Source organism: Chiloscyllium plagiosum, unplaced genomic scaffold (genome assembly GCF_037043375.1).
Source record: "Chiloscyllium plagiosum isolate Xiang-an unplaced genomic scaffold, Cpla_swu_hap1 HiC_scaffold_43, whole genome shotgun sequence".
Taxonomy (NCBI): Eukaryota; Metazoa; Chordata; class Chondrichthyes; order Orectolobiformes; family Hemiscylliidae; genus Chiloscyllium; species Chiloscyllium plagiosum.
The window spans coordinates 9241577-9268064 of NW_028270181.1; positions in this window are offsets into that span (position 1 = coordinate 9241577).

The window sequence follows — 26488 nt, forward strand, 5'->3', positions numbered from 1 at the left end:
ATGACCTTGCCTGTCTGTCAGAGCCCTTAAGAAGGGCACAGACAGCCTGTTGATAAACTGAAGGCCTATCATGCGATGTGACACCACAGAGATTAAGTCATATAGACATAATCTGATTTAATTTGATACAGTTCCTTTGCTTTTCGTGATATAGTTTTCCTCTTAAAAGGGGTCACTTTCCTTAGAGTATTTTCTAACTGAAATGATGAACTTGAAGAAACCCGCTCTAAATTTAATATATATATAAACATGCATACATCATTGGCTGGGCCGCCATTTATTGCCCATGTTTAAATACCCTCTGAGAAAGTGTTCATGATCTGTTTTCTTGAACTCCTGCAGTCCATGGTGTGAAGGTACACCTTCAGAGCTAATAAGGATGGAAAGGGAAATTTGGCAGTAGATGGAGGCAACTTCAGTCTGTGGGTTAGTGAGCTCGCCACTGAGCGTTCAATACCTCGATCAGGTCCTGCCCATGGAAATGGTGGCAAAATGTCTGGAGTTACGCTGAAGAGTTAATGGGGCAGTGTGCTAAGGAATTCATAGTGTTTTATGGAGCAGTAAATGAGAGGGGTCAGAGACCATTTTGATCTGACCTTATCAGAGTGACATATCTCCATTCACGAATAATTAGTGATGGAATAACATTGACAAGCGATTCATTGTGTAGGAGATAGGTTTGATGTTCAGTAAACATATCAGAAAGGACAGTAGAGGAGAGGGTACTATTGGGATTGCTGTCACTATACTCCCAAGGAATCAGCCAGAATCCTGTTGTGTGAGTACTTGAGTTTTAAAAGTGTTCACATTTAAGGATCTGTGTGTATGCAATATTATAATTCTGTTTGACAGATTGTTACACACCCAGAAGTCAGTTTGTTTGCCATGGTGTGCTTCATAACTTATAGGAAGTTTTGCTAACTTAAAGAATCTAATCCATAGAGTTAATTAATTAATTAATTGATCATTTGACAGTTATTGTGGGCATGATAGATTCTGCACCTTATCACTGTCTGATGTCCTGATGATGCACACAACAACCATTTGAATTTATGTAGCACCTCCAACATAGCCAAATGTGAGAAGGTGTTTCACAGGGATATAAATGGGGAGGGGAAAAACAAAACAGGAGAGATCAGGAAAGTGACCAAAAGCTTGCTCAAAAGATTGGGGTGTGAAAATCTTTAAGCAGGATTGAGAAGCTGAGAGGATTAATGGGACAATTCCAAAGCTCAGGGCCTGGACGAGGCTGAAAGCTTGGTGCCAATGCTGGAGCAAGAGAAGTATGCTACACAGAAGAGGCCACATTGAGAGATGAGCATAATTCGTGGATGTGATGGACAGATTTGGTCTTACCTATGATGACTCACTAGTCAACCATTCTGCACACAGTGTCTACTTAGGTTCACAAAGTGGTCACTCAGATGCATCATTAAAGAAATGTATGTTATTGCTTCAAGAAGAGACAGGGAATAAAAGGAGCAGGTATAGCAAGAAGTGCCTGGCCTCTTGTAGTTGTGAGGGAAAGTGGAGCTAAGGACAGAGGAATTGAAGGAAGCTATCAGAGGACAACAGGCAAGTTAACAACAACTTCTGACTGAGTCTTCTTTGACTTTAGATTTCATAAGAACAATACTAGCTCTCATGGGTCTGTGCTAGGTGCCCCAGTTAACAACTGTCTGTGTGGAGTTTGCACATTCTCCCTGTGTCTGCGTAGGTTTCCTCCACGTGCTCCAGTTTCCTCCCACAATCCAAAGATGTGCAGATTAAGTGGATTGGCCATAGTGTTAAATTGCCCATAGTATTCGGTGCTTACTCAAGAGGGAAAAGAGTTTGGGTGGGTTACTCTTCGGAGGGGTGGTGTGGACTTGTTGGGCCGAAGGGCCTGTTTTCACACTGTCGGGAATCTAATCAGGTCCTGGGGGTTTATCCACCTTTGTGCATTTCAAGACATCCAGCACTTCCTCCTCTGTAATATGGACATCTGGAAGATATCTATGAAGATATAGAATTTAGGGAAATAGAATACCTTAGAACTCTGTGGGAAGCTAGGGAAGTGATTGCTGGGCCTCAAGCTGAGATATTTGTCTCACAAACTTGATTGAGTTTTTTGAAGAAGTAACAAAGAGAATTGTTGAGGGCAGAGTGGTGGATGTGATGTTTTTGGACTTCAGTAAGGCGTTTGACAAGGCTCCCCATGGGAGACTGATGAGCAAGGCTAGATCGCATGGAATACAGGGAGAACCAGCCATTTGGATACAGAACTGGCTCAAAGGTAGAAGACAGAGGGTGGTGGTGGAGGGTTGGTTTTCACACTGGAGGCCTGTGACCAGTGGAGTGCCACAAGGATCGGTGCGGGGTCCACTACTTTTCATCATTTATATAAATGATTTGGATGTGAACATAGGAGGTGTAGTTAGTAAGTTTGCAGATGACACCAAAATTGAAGGTGAAGTGGACGGTGAAGAAGTTTACCTCAGATTACAACAGGATCTTGATTAGATGGGCCAATGGGCTGAGGAATGGCAGATGGAGTTTAATGTGAGGTGCTGCATTTTGGAGAAGCAAAACTTAGCAGGACTTAATGGTAAGTTCCTAGGGAGTGTTGCTTAACAAAGAGACCTTGGAGTGCAGGTTCATAGCTCCCTGAAAGTAGAGTCGCAGGTAGATAGGATAGTGAAGAAGGTGTCTGGTATGCTATCCTTTATTGGTCAGGGTATTGAGTATAGGAGTTGGGAGGTCACGTTGCGGTTGTACACAATGTTAGTTAGGCCACTTTTGGAATATTGCGTGCAGTTCTGGTTTCCTTCTTATGGGAAGGATGTTGTGAAACTTAAAAGGATTCAGAAACGATTAACTAGGATGTTGCCAGGGTTAGAGGATTTGAGCTATCAGGAGAGGCTGAAAAGGCTGGGGCTGTTTTCCCTGGAGGGTCTGAGGCTGAGGGATGATGTTATGGATGTTTATAAAATCATGAAGGGCATAGATAGAATAAATAGACAAAGTCATTTCCCTGGGGTAGGGGAGTCCAGAACTAGAGAGCAAAGGTTTAGGGTGGGAGGGGAAAGATATGAAAGAGACCTAAGGGGCAACCTTTACATGTGAAGGGTGGTGCGTTATGGAATGAGTTGCCAGAGGAAGTGGTGGAGGCTGGTACAATTACAGCATTTAAAAGGCATCTGGATGGATATATGAATAGGAAGGGTTTGGAAGGATATGGGCCAAGTGCTGGCAAATGGAACTAGATTAGGTTAGGATATCTGGCCGGCATGGACAAGTTGGACCAAAGGATTCATTTCCGTGCTGTACATCTCTATGGCTCTATGACTCTAAGTCAGTTCTCAACATATCCAGTCAGTTGGTGAACGAGAAACAGCAAGTGACATCTCTCCGCCACATTTTCACAACGCTTGGCACTGGGTACTGAGAAATGGCATTCTCTGACAACGTGAGACACTCATCAGCACAGAATCCCCCCACCGCCCTACTCTCATAGCCTTGTAGGAATGTTACAATTCAAATACACTGCTGTCAGCAATGAGCAGTGCACTCACTGTCTCTTCCAGTGTGTGACTGAGAGGGAAGCACTAGTTGTGCCTTTGGTGGTAAGATTGTGGAGAACATGCAGACACAACATGTAACCAAAGCTGAGATTGACTCTCAAGGGCCAATCACCATTCAAGGATTGATGTTTGGTACAACATTTATCCGTGTGCTATTTTAGCAGGGAGAGAACTCACTGAATTTACTTCATTCTAACCTTTGGTAAAAGAGCAGAAAGAAGAAGATTAGATTGCTTACAGTGCGGAAACAGGCCCTTCAACCCAACAAGTCCACGCTGACCCTCCAAAGAGCAACCCACCCAGACCCATTCCCCTACACCTAACGCTACAGGCAATTTAGCATGGCCAATTCACCCAACCTGCACATTTTTGGACTGTGGGAGGAAACTCACACAGATACAGGGAGAATGTGCAAACTCCACACAGACAGTTGCCTGAGGCAGGAATTGAACTCGGGTCTCTAGCACTGTGAGGCAGCAGTGCTAACCACTGTGCCACCGTGCCGCCCAGAAGAAGGGATTAAACCAATTGTCACAATTCCAAATCTTAACTGACGAGTGAATATGGTGGCTTAATGGGTTCAGTAAAACAGCTTTAGAAGGGGAAAGAAGTCTCCTACCTGGCCATGTTTAATCTGAGACTACCATCAATCTCCATCATTACCTCAGGAGTTCCAGTTAATTTATGAGAAATGGATTGTTACTTTTGCCAAGAAGCATGATTGCTGATCCAATGATCGACAGAACGTGCATTTATTAAAAAAAAACTTTACAAAGCTCTTCTGAATTGCAGTTTAATGGTGTCTTGGAAATCTTTGCACCATCAACTATTTAATCATTTGTTCAGCTGTTCGAATGAAAAATTCAGGTTTCTATTTTGATGTGAAATCATCTAGAGTGAAGGGGAATACTGCGTCAATGTTAGTTCCGAGTCCAGCGACCCTTCTTCAGACCAGAATGGTTACAACTCAAAACGTTAACTCTGATTTCTCTCAACAGATGCTGCCAGACCAGCTGAGCTTCTCCAGCAATTTCTGTATGTGTTTCAAATTTCCAGCAACCACAGTTCTTTGCATTTTTACATCAGCATTAACATCTCTGTTTGGGTAAATATTCGTTACTTCCCCAGTGGAGTCTTGGTTTAAGGATTCATCTGAAAGAAGGCACCTCTGAGAGTGCAGCATTATCCCAGGAGGGACGTACTTCCTGAATAAGATATGTCTGACTTGACTCGGATAGAAGAAATCAAATGACCTGCTGGGGTCACAGTCTTTGAAAGTTTCTTGCTTCTGCCATTAAACATAACGATGCCCCAGAATACATTTGACACAAAGCTGGATACCAGAACAGGCCATTCAGCCCCTCCAGTTTGTTTTGCCATTCAATAAGATCCTGGCTTATCTGTGACCGAGCTTCATTGACCTGCACATGAGCCAGTGCAGGGCTCAGGCACGCAATCTGGGCTGATATCTCAGTGGTTGCTATTCCTCAGTGGCAGGAAGCATTTTGCAATGTGGCCAAGAGGTTACTGCTGCTTTATTCACCACATGGAAGTTACATCTGACTGTATTCCTGCCAGCGTCTATGGAACCTTGATCTGAATCACCAACTGCAGTGAAGCAGGAGGGCAAAGGATAGAAAAGGAAAGACAATTCAATACAGAGCCACTGTTCTGGTTCTGGAGAGGCTCAGTCTCAAAGTCAAATGTCTATTTTGCTCTTACAGCATTGTTTAAGAGTAGTTTAGACAGACACATGAACAGGCAGGGAATGGGGGGATATGGATGATGTGCAGGGAGGTGGGATTAGTTTAGAATCGCAGCATGGTTAGCACAGTAATGGTAGGTTGAAGGGCCTGTTCCTGTGTTGTATTGTTCTATGTCCTTGTGTGTCAGTTCTAGAATCCACACCTTTTGGGTGAGAAAGATGTGACTTCAAACATTTCTCACTGGCAAAATAAAATGTTGCATTTCCTGCAGAAGGCTGATTTTCTGCTGCCAACTTGGATTTCCAATGTGCATTCACATTACAGTCGTGCATTTCTGCATCCAGCCCCTTTGTCCCAATGCCTGGGAACTGATTCATAACGAGCAGCCTTTCAAAATTTCCACAGAGAGACAAGCTGTTTTTATATATATAAAGCTGTTTATGTTCTCTGTTTGTAATAAAGCAATTTGATTTATTTTATGAACATCATTTCATGTCAAATTGAAGGAAAGCGCCATTTTCCATTTCATTCCCCACAAGTGTCAAACACTCCAAGGTGAAGGAGAGCTTGTGTTTTATACCGTGTACTCCATGCCTCACTCTAATATACCCTGACAGCATTTTTATTTCTCTACATTGGATAGCAGCCTGAGTTCAGTGTTCCCATTTTCACCTCTGAGTCAGCAGATCAAGAGTTCATGATCCAATCCAGAGATTTTGAGCGTATAATTCAGGCTGACAGTTCAGTACAGGGTTGAGCATGTGCTGCACTGTCAGCAGCTCTCTCCTCCATCAGAAAAAATGTTACTATCTACACTATCAGGTGAATGTAAAGAAATCAATGGCACTATTTTGGAAAAGGATGGGAGTGGTATACCTGGTGTCATAGAGTCATAAAGATGTACAACATGGAAACAGGCCCTTTGGTCCAACTCATCCATGCCGATCAGATCTCCAATCTAGTCCCACCCACCAGCATTTAACCCATTTCCCTATAAACCCTTCCCATTCATATACCCATCCAGATGCCTTTTTAATGTTGGATTTGTACCAAACATCACCACTTCTTCTGGCAGCTCATCTCACAGACACACACACACGCCCCTCTGTGTGAAAATGCTACCTCTTAGGTCCCTTTGAAATCTTCTGCCTCGCATCTTAAAACTGTGCCCTCTAGTTTTGGACACCCCACCCTCACAAAAGAATCTTGGCTTTTACCTTGTCCATGCTCATGATTTTATAAACCTCTTTAAGGTCACCCCTTGGCCTCCAACGCTTCAGGGAAAATAGCCCCAGCTTATCCAGTCTCTCCCAATAGCTCTAACTCACCAAATCAGTAACATCCCTATAAATCTTTTCGGGTTCATCGGCATCTTTCCTATAGCAGAGAGACCAGAGTTGAATGCAGTATTCCAAATGTACCCTAACCAATATCCTGTACAGCCACAACATGACCTCCAACTCCTATACATATTGCACTGGCTAATAAAGGCAAGCACACCAAATACCTATTTCACCACCCCGTCTACCTGCTTCTCCACCTTCAAGGAATTATGAACCTTCACTCCAAGATCTCTCTGTTCTGTAACACTCTCCCGGACCTGACCATTAATTGTATATGTCCTGCCCTGATTTGCCTTAGCAAAATGTAACACCTCACATTCATCTAAATTAAACTCCATCTGCCACTCCTGAACCCTTTAACCCATTTGATTAAGGTCCTTATGTACTCGACGATAACCTTCTTCACTGTCCACTACAGTGGTGTCATCTGCAAATTTAGTAACCATTTCTCCCATATTCACATCCAAATCATTCATATAAATGAGAAAAAGCAGTGGACTCAGCACCGATCCTTGTGGCACTCCACTGGTCACAGGTCTCCAGTCCGAAAAGCAACCCACCACCACCACCCTCTGTCTCCTACCTTCAAGCCAAATTTGTAACCAAATAGTTAGATCTCTCCGGATTCCGTGTGATCTAACCTTGCTAACCAGTCTACCATGCAGAACCTTGTCAAGTGCCTTACTGAAGTCCATATAGACAACATCCACTACTCTGCCCTCATCAATCTTCTTTATCACTTTTCAGAAAGCTCAATCAAGTTTGTGAGACATGATTTCCCACGCACAAAGCCATGTTGGCTATCCCTAATCAGTCCTTGCCTTTTCAAATGAATGTAAATCCTGTCCCTCAGGATTCCCTCCAACAACTTGCCCACCAACGACGTCGGGCTTACCGGTCTATGGTTCCCTGGCTTGTCCTTGCCACCTTTTTTAAATACTGGCACCACATTAGCTAGGAGAAACTGATGCACGGCTTATGCTCAAAACATCGATTCTCCTGCTCCTTGGATGCTGCCTGACCTTCTGTGCTTTCCCAGCGACACACTCTCAACACACCACATTAACTGACCTCTTGTCATTTGGCACAACATCTGTGGCTATCGATGATACAAATATCTCAGCAAGAGACCCAGCAATCACTTTCCTGGCTTCCCACAGAGTTCTAGGGTACACCTAATCAGGGATTTATCCAACTTGATGAGTGTTAATGCATCTAACATCTCCTCCTCTGTAAAACGGACACTTTTCAAGTTATCACCATTTATTTCTCCAAGTTCTCTTGCTTCCATCTCCTTCTCCACAGTAAATAATGATGCAAAATGCTTGTTTAGTATCTCCACCATCTCCTGTGGTTCCACACACAGGTGGCCTTGTTGATCTTTAAAGGGCACTGTTCTCTCCCTAGTTACCCTTCTGTCCTTAATGTATTTGTAGAATCTCTTTAGTTTGTTCTTAACCCTATTTGCCAAAGCTATCTCATGTCCTCTTTTTGCCCTCCTGATTTCCCTCCATCCTCCTACTGCCCTCAACTCCTCGAGGGATTCACTCGATCTCAGCTGTCTATACCTGATGTATGTCTCCTTCTTTATCTCAACCAGAGCTTCAATTTCTCGAGTCATCTAGCATTCCCTACATCTACCAGCCTTGCCCTTCAAAGTCAAGGGAACAAACTGCCTCTGGACTCTAATGCCATCAAAGTTGGCCTTTATCCAATTTAGAACTTTAACTTTTAGATCAGTTCTATCCTTTTCCATAACCATTTTAAAAACTAATAGAATTATGATCACTGGCCCCAAAGTGCTCCCCCACTGACACCCCAGTCACTTGCCCTGCCTTATTTCCCAATAGAAGATTAAGCTTTGCTCCTTCTCTAGTAGGTACATCCAAATACTTAATACTTAATAAGAACATTTTCTTATACATACTTTACAAATTCCTCTCCATTCAAACTTTTAATACTTTGGTAGTCTTAGTGGATGTCTGGAAAGTTAAAATCCCCATGACAACTCTATCATTCTTAAAGATATCTGAAACCTCCTGACAAATGTGCTTCTAAAGTTCCCATTGACTATTGAGGGCCTATAGTACAATCCCAATAGGGTGATCATGATTTTCTTATTTTTGAGTTCCACACAAATAACTTCATTGGACGTACTCCTGGGAGGAGATCAGCCATGATTGTACTGAGTGGCAGAGTGGAGACAAGGGGTGAATGGCCCAACTGCTGCTCTGATTCTTACAGCCTGGTGGACATTACCTATGGACCGTCAGCTCCACAAACAGATTACCTGGTCATTTTTTGCTTGCTGCTCTCTGTGAGACCTTGCTGCATTAGCAGTTGCCATTCCTTAATTATAACAGTGACTACACTTAACAGGGAAGTGCACAATTAGTCTATAATGCATTTTGAGATGTTCAATGAAAAAATGCTGCAATATGCTTCGCTGAAAATTGTGTGTACATTTGCGTGTTGTGTGAGTTTGTGGGTGTGTGGTTCATGTATGCACATGTGTGTGGGCGTGTGGAGCATGTGTGCACATGTGTGCGGAGCATGGTGCACATTTGTGTGGGTGTGTGGAGCATGTATGCACATGTATGTATGTGGAGCATGTGTGCACGTGTGCGGAGCATGTGTGCACATTTGTGTAGAGCATGTGTGCACATGTGTGCAGCATGTATGCAACTGTGTAGCTGGAACTTGTACATTGTGTGGATGTGTGGAGCATGTGTGCACGTGTGTGTGGAGCATGTATGCAAATGTGTGTGTAGCTGGAGTTTGTACATTGTGTGGATGCGTGGAGCATGTGTGCACGTGTGTGTAGAGCATGTGTGCACATTTGTGCAGCATGTATGCAAATGTGTGTGTAGCTGGAGCTTGTACATTGTGTGGATATGTGTACATGTGTGCACGTGTGTGTGGAGCATGTGTGTACATGTGTGCACGTATGTAGCTGGAGCATGTACGTGTGTGTGGATGTGTGGAGCATGTGTGCACATGTATCTGCGAGTGTGGAGCATGTGTGCACGTGTGTTTTGGTATGTACATGCATGTGGGTGTGCAGAGTATGTGCACGTTTACATGTTTGTGGATGGAAAATATGTGCATGCATAGTCCTCTGTATGTGACTGTGACTGTATGTGTGAATTGGTCTGTGTATGTGTGTGGTTTCTTTTCATGCTGAAAGGTATTTCAATTCGAAGGCGTTTGATATTCTAGTTTAGCAATTATTTGTCACTGGTCATTTTTATCGTACCTGGGTATGGAGTAAGTAATGACAGCGTAAAGTAAGATAGACTTGCAGCAATATAGGGGGAAGCTCAGCACAATTTACGTAATTCTCTTCAGCAGCCAAGGTAATGTAGCTATCAACAGCCACATGAATTATGATTGAGGGGCAAGGATAGGTGATTTTCACTGCGCCCTGTGTTAATATTTCATTACAGCCTTTGATGCTGCACTTGACAACAATGCACATTTGTGAAAACCTGTCTTCCTGCTTTGGGACCAGAATTGTTGGCTGATGCATCAAACGTGCAAGCTGAGATGATCCATCAAGTTTCCCAATCATTTTAGTACACTGGCCCACCCGACCACTGCAACCAACCCTCTCCCTCCCCCCCACCCTCCCAAATGGCATGAAATATATCAAGACTGTGCAGGACGAGACGGTTGGAGAGTTCAGGGTTACAGAAATGGAAACAGAGCAGGGAGCGACGAACGGGAAATTAACTTTTCTATCTGATGTGGCCTGAGCTGTGGCTTTCATCATTTACAATCTGTTTATTCCAGTGTGGCTGGTTCACCGCTCATCTGAGACACAGCTTAGAGAGAGGCTCTCGGCTTTTCTGGTTCGTGTGCAGGACTCACAATTCATCAGTCTGCGCCCGTTTGCCACATTAGCAGTTACGAAAGTGCACTTTCCCAATCCCCTTAGAGTCTCACACTCAATTCTCTGCACTGTTTGCAGGTGAGAGGGAGTGAGACAAAAAGAAGGGGCATGGTAGAAGAGGGAATGACCTGCATTTATGTAGCACCTTCCATACCGTCTGGATGTCTTTACAGCCGGTGAGGTACCTATTACAATGCAATCAACGCCAGGCGATTATGCACAGTAAGCTTCCACAAACAGCAATTTAATAATTGCCTTCTCCAATTTCAAATAATCTTTCCAGCTATCCCGGCTCCCTTTCCAGTCCTGCCTCCCACCCCCTTCCATTCCACCTCCCACCTCACGAGTTTCACTACCTCCCCACCCCAATCTCATCCCATGTCCAGCCCTTAATCTCCTCCTTGCCTCCTTAACCTGACCTTGCCTGTCCATCTTCCTTGCCACCTATCAGTTCCCCTCTTCCCACTTACCTATCACAATAACCCCCCCCCCCCCCAACCTGCATCCACCAATCACTATCTCACCCACCTTCCACTCCCCCCCCAGCCCCTCCCTCTATTTATTTATAAGATCCCTACCAGGACCCAAAATGTCAACTTCTCCACCTCCTGATGCTGCCTGGCTTGCTGTGCTCTTCCAGCCTCCTAATTGCCTGGTCCCAATTTAATAACGGCCAACTAAAGAACATGAGTGAGTCAGAAGGGTTTTGTCAACAATTGATAATTGTTTCACGGTCTCCATTGGTAAGTCAGCCTCTCAATTGCAGGATTAATTCACTGAATATCAACTTTACCAGTTCCCATGGTGGGTTTGGAACCTTTAGCTCCCTGAACATTACCACGGCACACAGTACCTCCCTGTGAAAAATCAACATTCAATCAGCAGCAGAGGTGTTCTGTTCTGTGTCCTCTTTCAGAGCTGAACCAACCTTGAAAAGGTCAGTCATTATCACATTGCTATTTGTGGGCACTTGCTGTGTGCAAATTGGCTACTACACTTTCTGAAATGTTTTGCTTAAAAATCACACAACACCAGGTTGTAGCCCAACAGGTTTATTCGGAAGCACAAGCTTTCGGAGTGCCGCACCTTCATCAGGTGGTTGTGAAGATTCTGTGTTATGATCTATACTCCCCAACCACCTGACAAAGGAGCAGCGCTCCGAAAGCTAGTGCTTCCAAATAAACCTGTTAGACCATAACCTGGTGGTGTGTGATTTTTAACTTTGTCCACCCCAGTCTAACACCGGTTCCTCTGCATCATAAAATGTTTTGGCATATCCTGTTAAGTGCAAATTTACTTTCAAAACTCTTCATCTTAAAAGTCTCATCACTGGGAATTATTGGCCAGAGGTGAGTCATCTGTCCTGCGTTTGCATTCCATGTTCTAAATGAGATAGTTACTCAAAGTTGAATCAATTGATGCGATAAAATTAGCTCTGGTGTGGTTCAGAATTTCTTGAAGTACAGCTGGTGAAGTCCGGAGGTCCACTTCCTGCTTGGACAATCTGTTTGTTCATGTTGTTCCACTATAACAGTGTCAGACACTGGCCCCAATCCTGAGAAGTGTTTGTGAAACTCGGATTGTTGTTTGGTGTTGCACAGTGTAGAGTGGTAGAGCCGTGAGCATGAGTTGTTAATTTTATCAGCAAGAGCAGTACTGTAACAGAAACAGTCTTGTTGTTCAGAGTGAGGCAACATTGTGTACCTAGCTTTGGAAAACCTGATGCAATGTTACGCTGAACTCATGAACAGTCAAGGGAGGTCAGTATGCACGTGGTATGGAATAGGAGGGTCAGTTGACTGGATGGTGAGTGATACCAACAGCGTGGGTTCAGTTCCCGCACCAGTTGAGGTTACCTTCTCAAACTCTCCCCTCAGCCAAGACATGGTGACCCCCTGAGAGAGCAGCCCAATGATCTGGTAAGGCAATGGGGACTTTGCCTTTTTACAGATGATAGTTGCAAGGATCTGTCAGCCTAGTGTTTCACTTTTTTTTCAGCATGCACCCATTGTTTGCATGCCAAGTGCGGAAACATTTCCTGGGGAGGGGCCTGTGCCCGAAGCGTCGAGTCTCCTGTTCCCTGGATGCTGCCTGGCCTGCTGTGCTGTTCCAGCAATAAAGTTTCAGCTTTGATCTCCAGCATCTGCAGACCTCACTTTCTCCTCGGAAACATTTCTTGGCAGGGGGGTGGTGCGGTGTTTGATCTGTTGAGTAGATTGGGTGGAGTCAGCCGTAGAGCAGGGGGAAGTTGGGTCACAGACCTCTGCTGGTTGGGCCATGGGCCATTACTTGCTGCCAACCGCCTCGTGACCCTGCAATGTCATCTTGTGACCGACACTCTGGGAAATCCTGCTCCAGGGTGAAACTCTCCTTACTCCTGGGCAAATTCTCCAGAGTGTGTGTCCGTCAGGGTACAGATGTGTTTAACATCTGTGGCCTTCAGAATTGTGAAGAGAAGTGCCAGATGTGATAGAATGCATGGTCAGCCAGTGTGATTTCACTGTTTAATGTTTAAAAATATTCATAGAATACTGAGGCCAAAGTGTGCATCTGAAAATAATGTCCATTTCATCTCTGCCATCTGATGTGAGATAACAGTGATGGCCAGAATGACTCTCTTTGCTCGATAATTAATACCAAGAGCTGGTGTGATGGAATGACCTTGAGCAGTCCCATCCTATCTCTCTGTAGGATGTATGAGAGGGTGAGGGTGAGTGAGTGGGGAGGGCCGGGGGAGGAATGGTGAGTGGTGTGCTGGTATACTGCACCTGTGCTGATTCCACAGAGTTGAGCATTGTTAATATGTATTCATGCAGTCCTGCCAGACTGGGGGTTGGTTAGCTCATTTGACTGGACATCTCGCTTGCAATCGGTGTCAAAGAGCGTGGTGCTGGAAAAGCACAGCCGGTAAGGCAGCATCCAAAGAGCAGGAGAGTCGACGTTTCAAGCATAAACCCTTCATTAGGAATGAGGGGGTGGCCCAAGGGGGCTGAGAGATAAATGGGGAAAGGGGGGTGGGGCTGGATGCAAGGTAGCTGAGAATGCAATAGGTAGATGGAGTAGGGGCTGATAGGTCAGAGAGGAGGGTGGAGCGGATAGATGGGAAGGAAGATGGGCAGGTAGGACAGTTCAAGAGGGCGGTGCCAAGTTGGAATGTGGATCTAGGATAAGGTGGGGGGAGGGGAAATGAGGAAACTGGTGAAATCCACATTGATCCGTGTGGTTGGAGGGTCCCAGGGCGGAAGATGAGGCATTCTTCCTCCAGGTACCGGATGGTAAGGATTTGGCAATGGAGGAGGCCCAGGACCTTCATGTCCTTGGCAGAGTGGGAGGAGGATTTAAAATGTTCGGCCATGGGGCATTGGGATGTTCTCTGAAACGATCCACAAATAGGATCCTGTCTCCCCTATGTGAGGAGACCACATTGGGAGCAACGGATACACTAGATGGCATGTGTGGAAGTGCAGGCAAAATTCTGATAGATGTGGAAGGCTCCTTTGGGGACTTGGATGGAGCTGAGGGGGCAGGTGTGGGCGCAGGTTTTGCAATTCTTGCAGTGGCAAGGGGAGGTGCCGGGAGGAGAAGTTGGGTGGTGGGACAGCGTGGACCTAACAAGGGAGTCGCGGAGGAACTGGTCTTTACGGAATGCGGATAGGGGTGAGGAGGGAAATATATCCCTAGTGGTGGGGTCTGCAATGTTTGCGATGCACAGTGACACCAACAGAGTGGGTTCAATTCCACCACTGGCTGAAGTAACCATGAAGGATTCTCCTTCTCAATCTCTCCATGAGCCTGAAGTGACCCTCAGGCTAAACCACCACCAGTCAGCTCTCTCTCTCTCTCTCTATCTCTCTAATTGGAAGAGCAGCCCTGTGGGCTGGTAAGACTGAGGTCACTTCAACATTCTTGCACAATAGACAAGCAGAAACATTCACTTGGCAGAAGGCAACACAGGCATTAGCATTTGTCTTACTGCTTTCCCAATGCCTGAAATGGAATGAGCATTACACCCAGAATTCTCAGTGAGTTCTCAGCGTACAGAGTGAAAGCGAGACCGAGGATCAGTGGGTAGGCCGAAGGTGAAGCCGCAGCCTGGCGAGATGGCACTTGGATCGGGACTTTGGCGGTCTGAGATCCCAGGAGCAATCCCAATGCAGGGATGGAAGCTCCCCCAACATCTGCAGTGATGGTGAGAGCAGGGAAGATTGAGCCAACACTGGGAGAGCGTGCCAATGCAGAGGAGATCAAGCTATTGTAGGAAGTTCTGTCCCAACAAGGCTAAGCACTTAAGAAAGATTGCAATGGTTGAACTTTTAGCTTTATTTCTTTGGTTTTCAACTTTATACCAGAAAGACTGTAATGTTTAACCTTGTTCCTGATTTCTTTCTGCTTTGTTCTTGTACCTAGTTTTTTGTACTTGCACCTAAGGAGGTGCCACATGTGGCGATATTAAAAACTTTTCACTGCACTCCTGTACCTTTGTACTTGAGTGCACGTGACAATGACGTGTAAATCTAATTCTAAATCTTTTCATGAGTTCGCAAAGTACTTTGGAGTCATGGAGTACTTTTGAAGTTAAAGGTAAAGTAGCTGTAGTCCCAGAGGACCATGGTGCTGCTCTCTTGTGAGAAATGACTCATGGGCAGTTTAACCTAAATGTCACCACCCCTCAGGTGAGAGAAGAGGCTGAGGAGCAAAGTATATTCACTGTTGGAATGTACTAGGAAACACAGCAGCCAATCTGCACACAGCAAACTCCTATGAACAGCAATGTAATTATGCCTGAATGATTTTTTTTATCTCATGTTACTTGAGGGATAGATATTGGTGATAACTCAAGATTAGAGTGGTGCTGGAAAAGCACAGCAGGTCAGGCAGCATCTGAGGAGCAGGAAAATTGACATTTTGGGTAAAAGTCCTTTATCAGGAATGAGCTTTGATGATAACTCTCTTGATCTTCTCTGGATTAGAATAAGGTTGTAGGATTTTTAGACTCACCCTAATGGGTTTAACATGTCATTCCTAATGCATCATCCCCAACAATGTAGCTCTCCCTCAGTGATGCACTCAGGATTTCTGCACTTAGAACTTTCCTTTAATGTTTAATCCACGGTTTTCTGCTTAAAAAATTGTGGCTGACACTAATAGTCAACCAGTAGATACTGATGTAGATGGACATGATCACTCCGTAAACATGGACTCTATATAATGTGTCACGGAATGTGGGAAGATTTCTCTTCTGACATTGAAAATGTGCTCATGAGGTTGCTGATATTGCTAATCATAATTAAAATAAAGTTAAAGGCTTCTACACAGTAACCAGAGTGATTTTCCCATTTCTGAAATGCTATTGAGTGGTGATAAATAGTCTATTTCTTTACTAAGTGTGAATTGTAAAAAGTGACAATAACTGACAATGGGTGTACAAGGCTTGATGGATTAACAGTAAAGGACAATGTGTGTGTGCTGCCTTAGTTAATTAAAGGAAGCTCAAAGATGGACAGGTTCAACCTTTGGCCTTGTCACCAAATCACCCGATCTCCTAGTAATTCAGCAAGATGGGACCAGTGTGCTATTGAAAGTTGCTTAATTGTTTTGGAAGAGAATAGAGGCAAGTACATCACTGCCATCATTGAACCTGCATCAACATCAAGAAGTATGAATATTGAGGTGGATTCTCTTAATGACCGTCATTATGAGATTGCTGGAAAGTGCAATTGTTTCCTGCGTTATTTATCAAGTGTTGAAATGACTTGTACCTAACACTAAAAGTAAAAAGGCATAACTAAGTTAATCTATTTCAGGAACTTTTTCTGCAGTTCGACCCTATCAATGCCCCAGCAATCCATCGTATTGAAGTATGGGCCTTTTTACAATACCCGTCTTGACCGAATTGGCACAATTTGCTCAATATTTTAAAAATTCCATTTAGCACCTCAAACCATTCTAGTTTGTATCATCTGAGGGAGATGAAATGACTTTACAGAGGCCAGTATCCCGTCACCAAATCATCCTTTATTTACACGTGGAGAGGCCTTGACACTGTTGTAGCTCCCTCAGAGCCAACTCTGAGTGAGCAGAACCTCTCACACTCCTGTTTATTTTTTTCTTTAAAGTTATTGGTATTCTGATTTACCATGTCATTCGTTTCTATAAGAGAGCCATTGGAATTCATATACAGTCAGTTCTGCTATAACATGCCTTTCTTCAAGGTGAGCGGGCTATAATGCTATTGAAGAATATACTCTGTTATTTATAGATTAGATTAGATTCCCTACAGTGTGGAAACAGGCCCTTCGGCCCAACCAGTCCACACCGACCCTCCGAAGAGTAACCCACCCAGATCCATTCCCCTCTGACTAATGCACCTAACATTATGCGCAACTTACCATGGCCAATTCACCTGACCTGCACATCTTTGTGACTGTGGGAGGAAACCGGAGCACCCAGAGGAAACCCACGCTGACACTGGGAGAATGTGCAAACTCTACACAGACAGTTGCCTGAGGCTGGAATCGAACCTGGGACCCTGGTTCTATGAGGCTAACCACTAAGCCACCGTGCCACCCTGACGTGCCTGTTTATTTATTTATTTTTTTTCTTTTTTTTAATAATTTAACCCCCACAATACCACCTAAGTGTGGTAGTGCTTATTTTTTCCCCAGCACCCATGGTGTGTGTGTGCAGGGGTGAGACACAGTAAAAGACACAAAGTGCACGGATCTTTATTCAAATTCCACCACCAGGAAGATAGGAAAACACCCGGGTGGCCAGTGACAAGCACTGCCCATCACATCAAAGGGCAGTGCTGTGTGAATCTCCTGGTTACTTTTTTTTTTAAATTTCCACCACCAGGAAGGTAGGAAAACACCCGTGTGGCCAGTGACAAACACTGCCCTTCACATCAAAGGGCAGTGCTGTGTGAATCTCCTGGTTACTTTTTTTTAAAATTTTTTTTAATACGTGCCTGTTTATATCTGTCAGCTGGAGCTCCCTGATTGGAGCAGATTAACAGCCCCAATCAGGGAACTCACATTCTATGAGATCCACCTGACTTGCCTTGTTACAATCACTGCATGAGGTCTGCGTGAAATGTGCAGGACTAGCTAATAGAAGGTGTATTTACATTACCTAAAGATTCCTCCAGAGCCAATAGCTGTTCTAATTAGCCTCAGAGCCTAGCTAGTGACTGTATATTCGACAGTAGCAGCTCAAAGACCCCAGGTTAGTGCCACAATGACTGTAGCGAGACAATCCCATTATAGCAGTCACAAAACTAATGCTGTATTTTGAAAATTTTCCAACAATCCTCAGATGTTCCATTTGTGTGGAATGCAACTTTTCACTTGGGGATATAGGAATAGAGGAGGCCACTCAGCCCCTTGAGCTGTTCCGCCATGCAAAAGATCATGGCTGTCCTCTGGCCCAACTCCATATGCCTGCCTTGGGCCTGTATCCCTTCATATCTTTCCTTTAATAAAAACTTCTCCATCTCAGATTTAAATTTAACAATTGAGTTAGCGTCAACTGCTGTTTGAGAAAGAGAGTCTCAACCCTCCCTCACTCTTTGTTAGAAGGGCTTTGTAACATCTTCCTGAATGAACTAGCTCTAATTCTTAGACAATGCCCACTGGTTTAAGAATTAGAAACTCTATTTTGAGTATGGGCGACATTTCCCCCCAAGACTAAGATAATGGATAAAGGTAGGTTGGGAGAGTGGGCTAAACTGTGGTCAATGGAGTTTATTGTGGATAAGTGCAAGGTTGTGCGTTTGGGTTGGAAAATGGAAAGGTGATCTATTATCTTAATTGGGAGAGACTTCCAGGTGCTCTGGTGAGAGAGATCTAGGTGTACTCATTTATAAGTCACAACAAAGTGGCATGGGGAAAGATATAACAGAGACCTAAAGGGCGACTTTTTCCACACAGAGGGTGATACGTGTATGGAATGAGCTGCCAGAGGATGTGGTGGAGGCTGGTACAATTGCAACATTTAAGAGGCATTTGGATGGGTAAATGAATAGGAAGGGTTTGGAGGTATATGGGCTGGGTGTTGGCTGGTGGGACTAGATTGGGTTGGAATATCTGGTCGGCGTGGACAGGTTGGACCGAAGGGTCTGTTTCCATGCTGTACATCTCTATGACTCTATGACTATAAGTGTATTGAATGTTGCCTTTTATAGCTAAAGGGATAGAATATAAAAGTAAGGAAGTATTGTTGCAACTATGCAAGGATTAAGTGAGACCGTACCTGAGGTTTTGTGCACAGTTTTGGTCCCTTTATTTGAGGAAAGATGCAGTGGCATTGATAGCATGTTCAGAGGATTGATGCAGAGATGAGGCGTTTGCCGTATGTAGAGATTTAACAGTTTAGGCCTATACTCTCTGGAATTTAGAAGAATGAGGGGAGATCAAGATGATAAAGGGTATGGATAAAATAGACGTGGAGCGGATGCTTCCTCTTTGTGGGCCATTCTAGGACGAGAGGTTATAGTCTTCGGATCAGGGGTAGCAAATTTTAAAACAGAGTTGAGGAGAAACTATTTCTCCTAAAGGGTTGCGAGTCTGTGGAATTCACTCCCCCAAAATGTGGTGGATGCTGGGACAGTGAGTAAATTTAAGGGGGAGTGAGACAGGTTTTTAATTGGTAATGGGTTGAAGGGATTTGGGGAGAAGGCAGGAAAATGGGGCTCAGGAGCATATCAGCCATGATCGGTGGAGCATTCTCAATGGGCCGAATGGCCTGATTCTGTTCCTATATCTAATGAACTTTTGTAGACGTTTTTAAAAAAAACTTTTGATGTGAAGTTCAATTATTCACCTTTTGTTAAAACTGAATCGCTTTAAGACAGATTTACAAAAGATGAGGCTTAAAGAACAATAAGTGGTCACAGCATAATCAGCGGAGATGGTTGTGATGGCTCAGACAGGGAAGTTTATTTTTGAAGTATTTCTTCATGGTCTGCTGCATGCCTAACATATGTAGAAACGCATCAGTGCATTGCCAGCTGTTTATTGTGGCTCAGTGAGCAGTATACTTGTTCCTGACTCAAAAGGTTATGCGTTCAAGTCCTGCTCTAGAAACTTGAACAGGAGCTTTTGGCTGACTCAGCAGTATAGTATGACAACATTGCTGCTCTGTCAGATGTGCTGTTTTCTCAGTTACTAAACTGTGGTCCTGTCTGACCTGTCAGGTGGATATGAAAGATTACACATTTTGAAGAAGAGTAGGAAGTTTGCTTTAGAGTCTTTTTTTTAAAATCATTTATGGGTTGTGAATGTCACTGGCTGGGTCAGTATTTATTGCTCATCCCTCGTTGCCCTTGAGAAGGTAGTGGAGAGCTGTCTTCCTGCCCACTGCAGTCCATTTGGGTGAGGTATATCCAAAATGCCTTTACGGAGGGAGTTCGAAGATTTTGATCCAGCGCACTGAAGGAATGGCGATATTTTCCAAGTCAGCATGACGAGTGACTTGGAGGGGATCGTGCAGGTGGTTGTGTTCGCAAATATCTGCTGCCCTGGTCCTTCTAGATGGTAGTGGTCATAGATTTTGAAAGTGCTGCCGGCAGAGTCTTGGTGAATTTCTGCAGTGCATCTTACAAATGGCACACGGAGTGTCGGTGGCGGAGAGAGTAAATGTTTAAGGATGTGGTGCCAACCAAGCTGGCAGTTTTGCCTTGGATGTTGCCAAACCTGGGTTTTGTTGGAGCTGTATCCATCCAGTCAAATGGGGAGTATTCCATCCCACCCCTGACTTGTGCCTTGTAGATGATGGACAGGCTTTGGAGAGTCGGGAGGTAAGTTACTCTCTGCAGTAATCTCTGATCTGCTCTTGCAGCCACTGTATGTTTATGGCTACTCCAGTCCAGCTTCTGTTCAATGGTAAACTTCCAGGATGCTGGTGGGCTGGCCTGACAAATCTTTATCCCTCAAACCACCGACCTAGCGATGGACTGCCTAATCATTATCTCATTGCTATTTGAGGGAGTACAAGTTGACTTCTGTGTTCCCTACATTCCGCACTTCAGAGGTATTTCATTTCCTGGATGTAATGTGACTGTAAGAGGGGTAGCATTGTGAACAGCAGTGAAACAGGCCATTTGGCCCATCCAGTCCATATCATGTTTATGCTCTGTCCAATTCTCTTTCAATTTTTCCTCATATAACCTATCATTGCACCTCCATAGGCTTCCTACTCTCTTCATCTGCTTGAATAGCTTCCCCTTAAATTGATATGAAGCAAGCATTGCTTTTCAAATGATTTGAGAAGTAAGCAGAAATTACTTTGGATAGTTCATGTGGGGAGATAACTTGGAACAGGATGGATTCCATACTTAGATAATTCTAAGAACAGTAACTATTGATGTATCTGCACTCAGAATGTTCAGCTACCAATGAGATTAGTGGCTCAGTGGTTAGCACTGCTACCTCACAGCACCAGGGACATGGGTTTGATTCCGCCCTCAGGTCACTGTTTGTGTAGAGTTTGCATATTTGCCCCATGTCTAGGAATTTCCTCCCATAGTCCAAAGATGCGCAAGTTAGGCAGATTGGCCATGCTAAATTGTCCATAGTGTCTAGGGATGTGCAGGTTAAGTGGATTAGCCATGGGAAATGCAGGGCTAGGGTAGGGCTGAGTCTTGGTGGGATGCTGTTTGGTGGGTTGATGTGGATTCTATTCACGTTGTAGGGTTTCTACTGTAGCTTTCTGGAGTTTTGCTTGAGAGATTGATGTTGATCATGACAACTTGTTGCCCCTGGAATAACACCAGAGAATTTTAAAACATGCTTGAAAAAAAATCAATGATCTTGATTCTTCATGTATGGGATTGATTGGCCATGCAGCCAATCAACATTACTTCCACCTAGTCTCACTTCAATTCTAGCACAGAGTCAGGAAACAGGACTGGAACACACAATATTCTTCCTCAAGGAGAGCAGTGCTTCCAAACTTACTAAACTCACACAAGTAATGCCCTACAACAAATGTATTGATTTTATCTGAGACTCAAGTCCATCATTTTCAACTTTTCTGGCTGAAGATGTTTTCCGAGCGCAATGTCACGTGCCTCTGCCTCAGAACCAGGTGTTATGGGTTTGAGTCAAATCCAGGACTTGACGGCCAAGAAAAGTGTGTTCATAACCAGCCCAACTTTCCAGTAAATCGTTCCAATGCCCACGAAAGGCCAGTGGAAGAGATTTCTAGTGAGCTTTGTGTGTTGGAAAGAAATTGAAGTCTTTACCATCACTGTTAAGTAGCTCCAAGCTACAACATGTAGAAGGCTGTGTTACCACAGCAACTCCTTAGGGAGCTAAATGGCTGGTCAGGAATCAGATTGGAGTCTGGAGCACAGGGTTCGATCTGGCTGGGGTAGATCTGGGACTTGCCTCTGGGCCCTCTTCATGTGGGGATCATGACATTATGGGTCAGACCTGCCTTTATGCTTAGCATACATTTTCCTCTCCTTCAATTCTATGTGCTTTGGGACCTGCAGTAGGCTTGGTCCGGGATTAATCAGATGGCAGGTTTTCAGAGAAATGATGCATTTTATCCCTGATTATATGATCAACCACCCAAACCGATTTGTAGCTTCCAGTTCTGTTTAATCTTGAAGCTCAATCACATTATAGGGCTTTTGATTTCCTCGATGATGTATCAGAGACTTAATGACTCTTGAGGATTATATGAAGGAATCTAACAATCCCAAGTAATTGTTGTCATCCTGCAAAATTTTAAAAATTGTCAATGATTTGTTTCATTGTAGAAAATATATATAATTTTTAAAATGCTCCAGTGCAGTTCAAGGGCTTTCATACAAATTTTGTCTTGTATTACATCTGACATTTATTCAGATTGCAAAATAGCGGGCTCTGTGAAATACTCTCAGAGAATTCATCACAAGATTGAGTTACCAGTCTCAAGTAATGCCACAAGGATGATAAGTACAGTAAGAAATTAGAAAAGTGGTCACTCTGATTCTTTGAGCCTGCTCTGATATTCAATAAGATTGTGACCAATTTTCTTGCCAACTCCGCTTTCCTGCCCGAACCTCGTACCTCCTGAATTCCTAAAACGTTCGAAGATTTCTCTGAGGCCAGATGAGATACATCTAAGGGTTTTGAAGGAAGTGAGATTGGAAATTACTGAGGCACTGACACTAATCTTGTTCGGAGTCACCCTTCAATCTGCCCAGATTTAGGGCTGGACAATTGCAGGTATTACACCTTTGGTCAAAAAGGTTGTAAAGGCAAGGTCAGAAATTACCAACCCAGTCAGTTTAACGTCAGCAATGGGGAATCTTCTATAACCAGGGATGGGCAATGAATACTAGCCCAGCCAGCGACATCCACATCCCATGAACAAATAAAAGAAGCAATTCATAGAATCTCTATTGGGTGGAAGCAGGCCATTCAGTCCACCCTCTGAAAAGCATCCCACCCAGACTCACCCTAACCCTGTAACTCCACATTTCTCATGGCCAATCCACCTAACCTGCACCTCCTTGGGCTACGAAGAAAACCAGAAGAAAGCTGCATAGACAATGGGAGAACGTGCAAATTCCACATCCATACATCCCCAAGGCTGGGATCGAATCTAGGTCCCTGGTGCTGCCAGGCAGCACTCAGCCACTGCGCCACCCTGTTTATTCAGAATAAATGAAGTGTCACATGGAAGGATATGTATTGACGTGAAGAGTCAGTTTGGATTTATTAAAGGAATAACATCTCTAACTAACGTTCTGAAGTTGTTGAGAAGGTAACAGAAAGAAAGGGTGTTGACATGGTGCATGTGGACTTTGAGAAGGTGTTTGCCACGCAATAGTGACATGAAGAAAGTTAGACTTCAGATGTAAAAGGGACCTTAACATCGTGGAGGCAGAATTGGCTGAGCGATAGGAAAAAGAGTGATGTTTAATGGCTGTTTTTTGGGCTGGTGGATCGGCAAAGTCCCCTGGGTCGATCCTCAGACCTCTGCTTAGTACAGGGAACAACTTCAACATTTGCAGATAATACAAAACTTGAGAGAATCGTAAACATGGGACCAGGACAGTGTCGAACTTCAACAGGATATTGGCAAGTTGATGGAGTGGGGAAATAGGGAGCAGACAAAGTTCAATGTGGAGAAGTATGAGGTTTTACACTTTGGTAAAAAGAACATGGAGAGACAATATAACAGAAAGGGTAATATGTTAAAAGGGATGCCAAAGTAGAGAAACCAAGGTGTTTATGTGTTACGTCATTAAAAGTGTCAGGGCTGACATCTTTAGGGAGAGAATTATTAATAAAGCATACAGAATTCAGGTTTCGCCAATTAAGGCATAGACTACAAGAGCTGGGAGTTTCTGATGAGCATGTATCGGACAACGATTAGATCTCAGTTGGAGTTTGTATGATAGGAAGGATGTGAATGTATTAGAAAGAGCACAGAAAAGACTTACAAGAATTGTTCCAGAGATGAGAGCTTTCCATTATGATGCAAAGTTGGAGAGGTTGAGACCATTTTCCAGGAGAAAAGAAGGCAAGAGAAGATTTGATAAGGAATGGTCTGGAAAGAGCAGACAGAGACACACTGTTCCCACTCATACCTTACCAGAGGGCACAGTTTAAATTGTTTTGTGAAAGGGTCAAAAGTGAGGTAAGAATTTTATTTCACACCGTGAAAGGTTAGGGTCTGGAATGCACTCCCTGAGAAGTGTTCAACTGAGAAAAAAGTAGAAATTGCTGGAAATGCTCAGGAGGTCTGGCAACATCTGTGGAGAGGAATCAGAGTTAACGTTTTAGGTCGAGTGATCTGTCCTCAGAACAGGTTCAATTGATGCATTCAAGAGGAGGTGGTTAAGGAGGAGCAATGTATAAGGTTACAGGGAAAAGAATATCCCTTTAAACCCTTCCTATTCATATACCCATTCAGATGCCTTCTAAATGTTGCAATTTTACTGGCCTCTACCACTTCCTCTGGCAGTTCATTCCATACACGTACCACCCTCTGTGTGAAAAAGTTGCCCCTTTGATCCCTTTTAAATCTTTCTCCTCTCACCCTAAACCTATGCCCTCTAGCTCTGGACTCCTCTAACCCAGGGAAAAGACTTTGTCTATTTATCACATCCATGCCCCTCATGATTTTATAAACCTCTATAAGGTCACCCTTCAGCCTCCAACACTCCAGGGAAAACAGCCCCAGCCTATTCAGCCTCTCCCTATAGCTCAAATCCTCCAACCCTGGCAACATCCTTGTAAATCTTTACTGAACCCTTTCAAGTTTCACAGCATCCTACCAATGACTGAGCATCCACAGATGTCTGGAGCGAAGAAGGTTCATAGACGTTTGAGTGCAGAAATTTCTCAACTTCTAAACGATCAACTCCTTCTCCTGAGATGACGATCCCTTATTGTAGACTCTCCAAGCAGGTTACAGGCTGTCTCTGGCTCCTGTCGTTTTTTTTTTTTGCTCGGCAGTCAGAACGTTTTGGATATTGTGTTAGATTGCTTGTTGTACAGCTCAGTATCGTGCTGTGCCTCATTGTTGCACACAGTGTGGTATTTGTCTGCCATCTGAGGTAACTAGAGAACAGATTGAAAGTCACATGTAATCTCCAGTAAGTAATTTTCCAGTGTTCGGGGTTAATAGTTAGCCTTGGGAGGTGCTTAGCTGTACCCTGCGGAGAATAAAAACACAGGTTTCAGCTCATAAGAGACCTGATATGCTCATTTGAGCTGCAGTCTGGATGCGTGGAGAGGAAACCAGGAATGTAACCTAACTATCTAAATTACTCCTAGATGTAACAAATTGGTATTTAGTTCAGTATAATAAAAAATATTTCAAGCATGGAAATATTTCAGTTTCACATCAGTACGGCATCAAATCCTGGGATCAATTGTCAGGGATAAGGAAGTGGAGAATTTAGATATAAAATAATTGGATTTATATAGGGCAAGTCACGGTAGAGCAGTTTAATGGAATTTTCTGATAGGGAGATACAGATACAGGAAAGTATTTGATGCAATTTACTCGGATTTTAACCAATACTTTTGATAAGTTACCACATGGAACAGTGATTCTCAAGCTGACCTCCACGGATCCCGAAGGATTCTTACAGACTTTCTAAAAAATCTGCAAAATAATGTGTAACTGTGAAACAAGAGGCAGGAGCTGAATGTATCCTTGACATGCTCAGTGCAGGGTAGACAGGCTGTCCCCTGTACAAGAGGAGAGCAGACAGAAGGCATATTCTGCCATGAGATATGGGCACACCCATCCCACTGGCGTCTCAAGGTTTTATAAAAACATTATTGAAACATTAATGTCCTTACTTGCAACATTTTTGTATTCGGAGTATATATTGTCTAATCAACCTGCTCAGAGATGTTATTACATGCCACACGAGCAGGTAGGGCTTTGAACCTGGGCCTCCTGGCTCAGAGGTAATGATGCTGCTACTTCACAAGAGCACTCAAACTAAGAGGGTATTGTAATAATTTCAGTTTGGACATAGGTATTTGCGATTTCTTTGAAAATCTCAACAAAATTGGTGACTGACATTCGCTGGTTCCTAATGAGACTGAACATGTGGGGGTGGCATGGTGGCTCAGTGGTTAGCACTGCTGCCTCACAGCACCAGGGTCCCAGGTTCAATTCCAGCCTTGGGCAACTGTCTGTGTGGAGTTTGCACACTCTCCCCGTGTCTGCGTGGGTTTCCTCCCACAGTCCAAAGATGTGCAGGTCAGGTGAATTGGCCATGTTAAATTGCCCATAGTGTTAGGTGCATTAGTCAGAGGGGAATGGGTCTGGGTGGGTTACTCTTCGGAGGGTCGGTGTGGACTTGTTGGGCTGAAGGGCCTGTTTCCACACTGTAGGGAATCTAATCTAATGATGTCTGGTTTAAAATTTAAACAATGCCTTGGCCATTAACTGTCAATCTGCATTAATGGGAGTGTTCTCCATAGCAGTGCCTCTAACAATCAGAATCCATTTTGCTCTCATTCA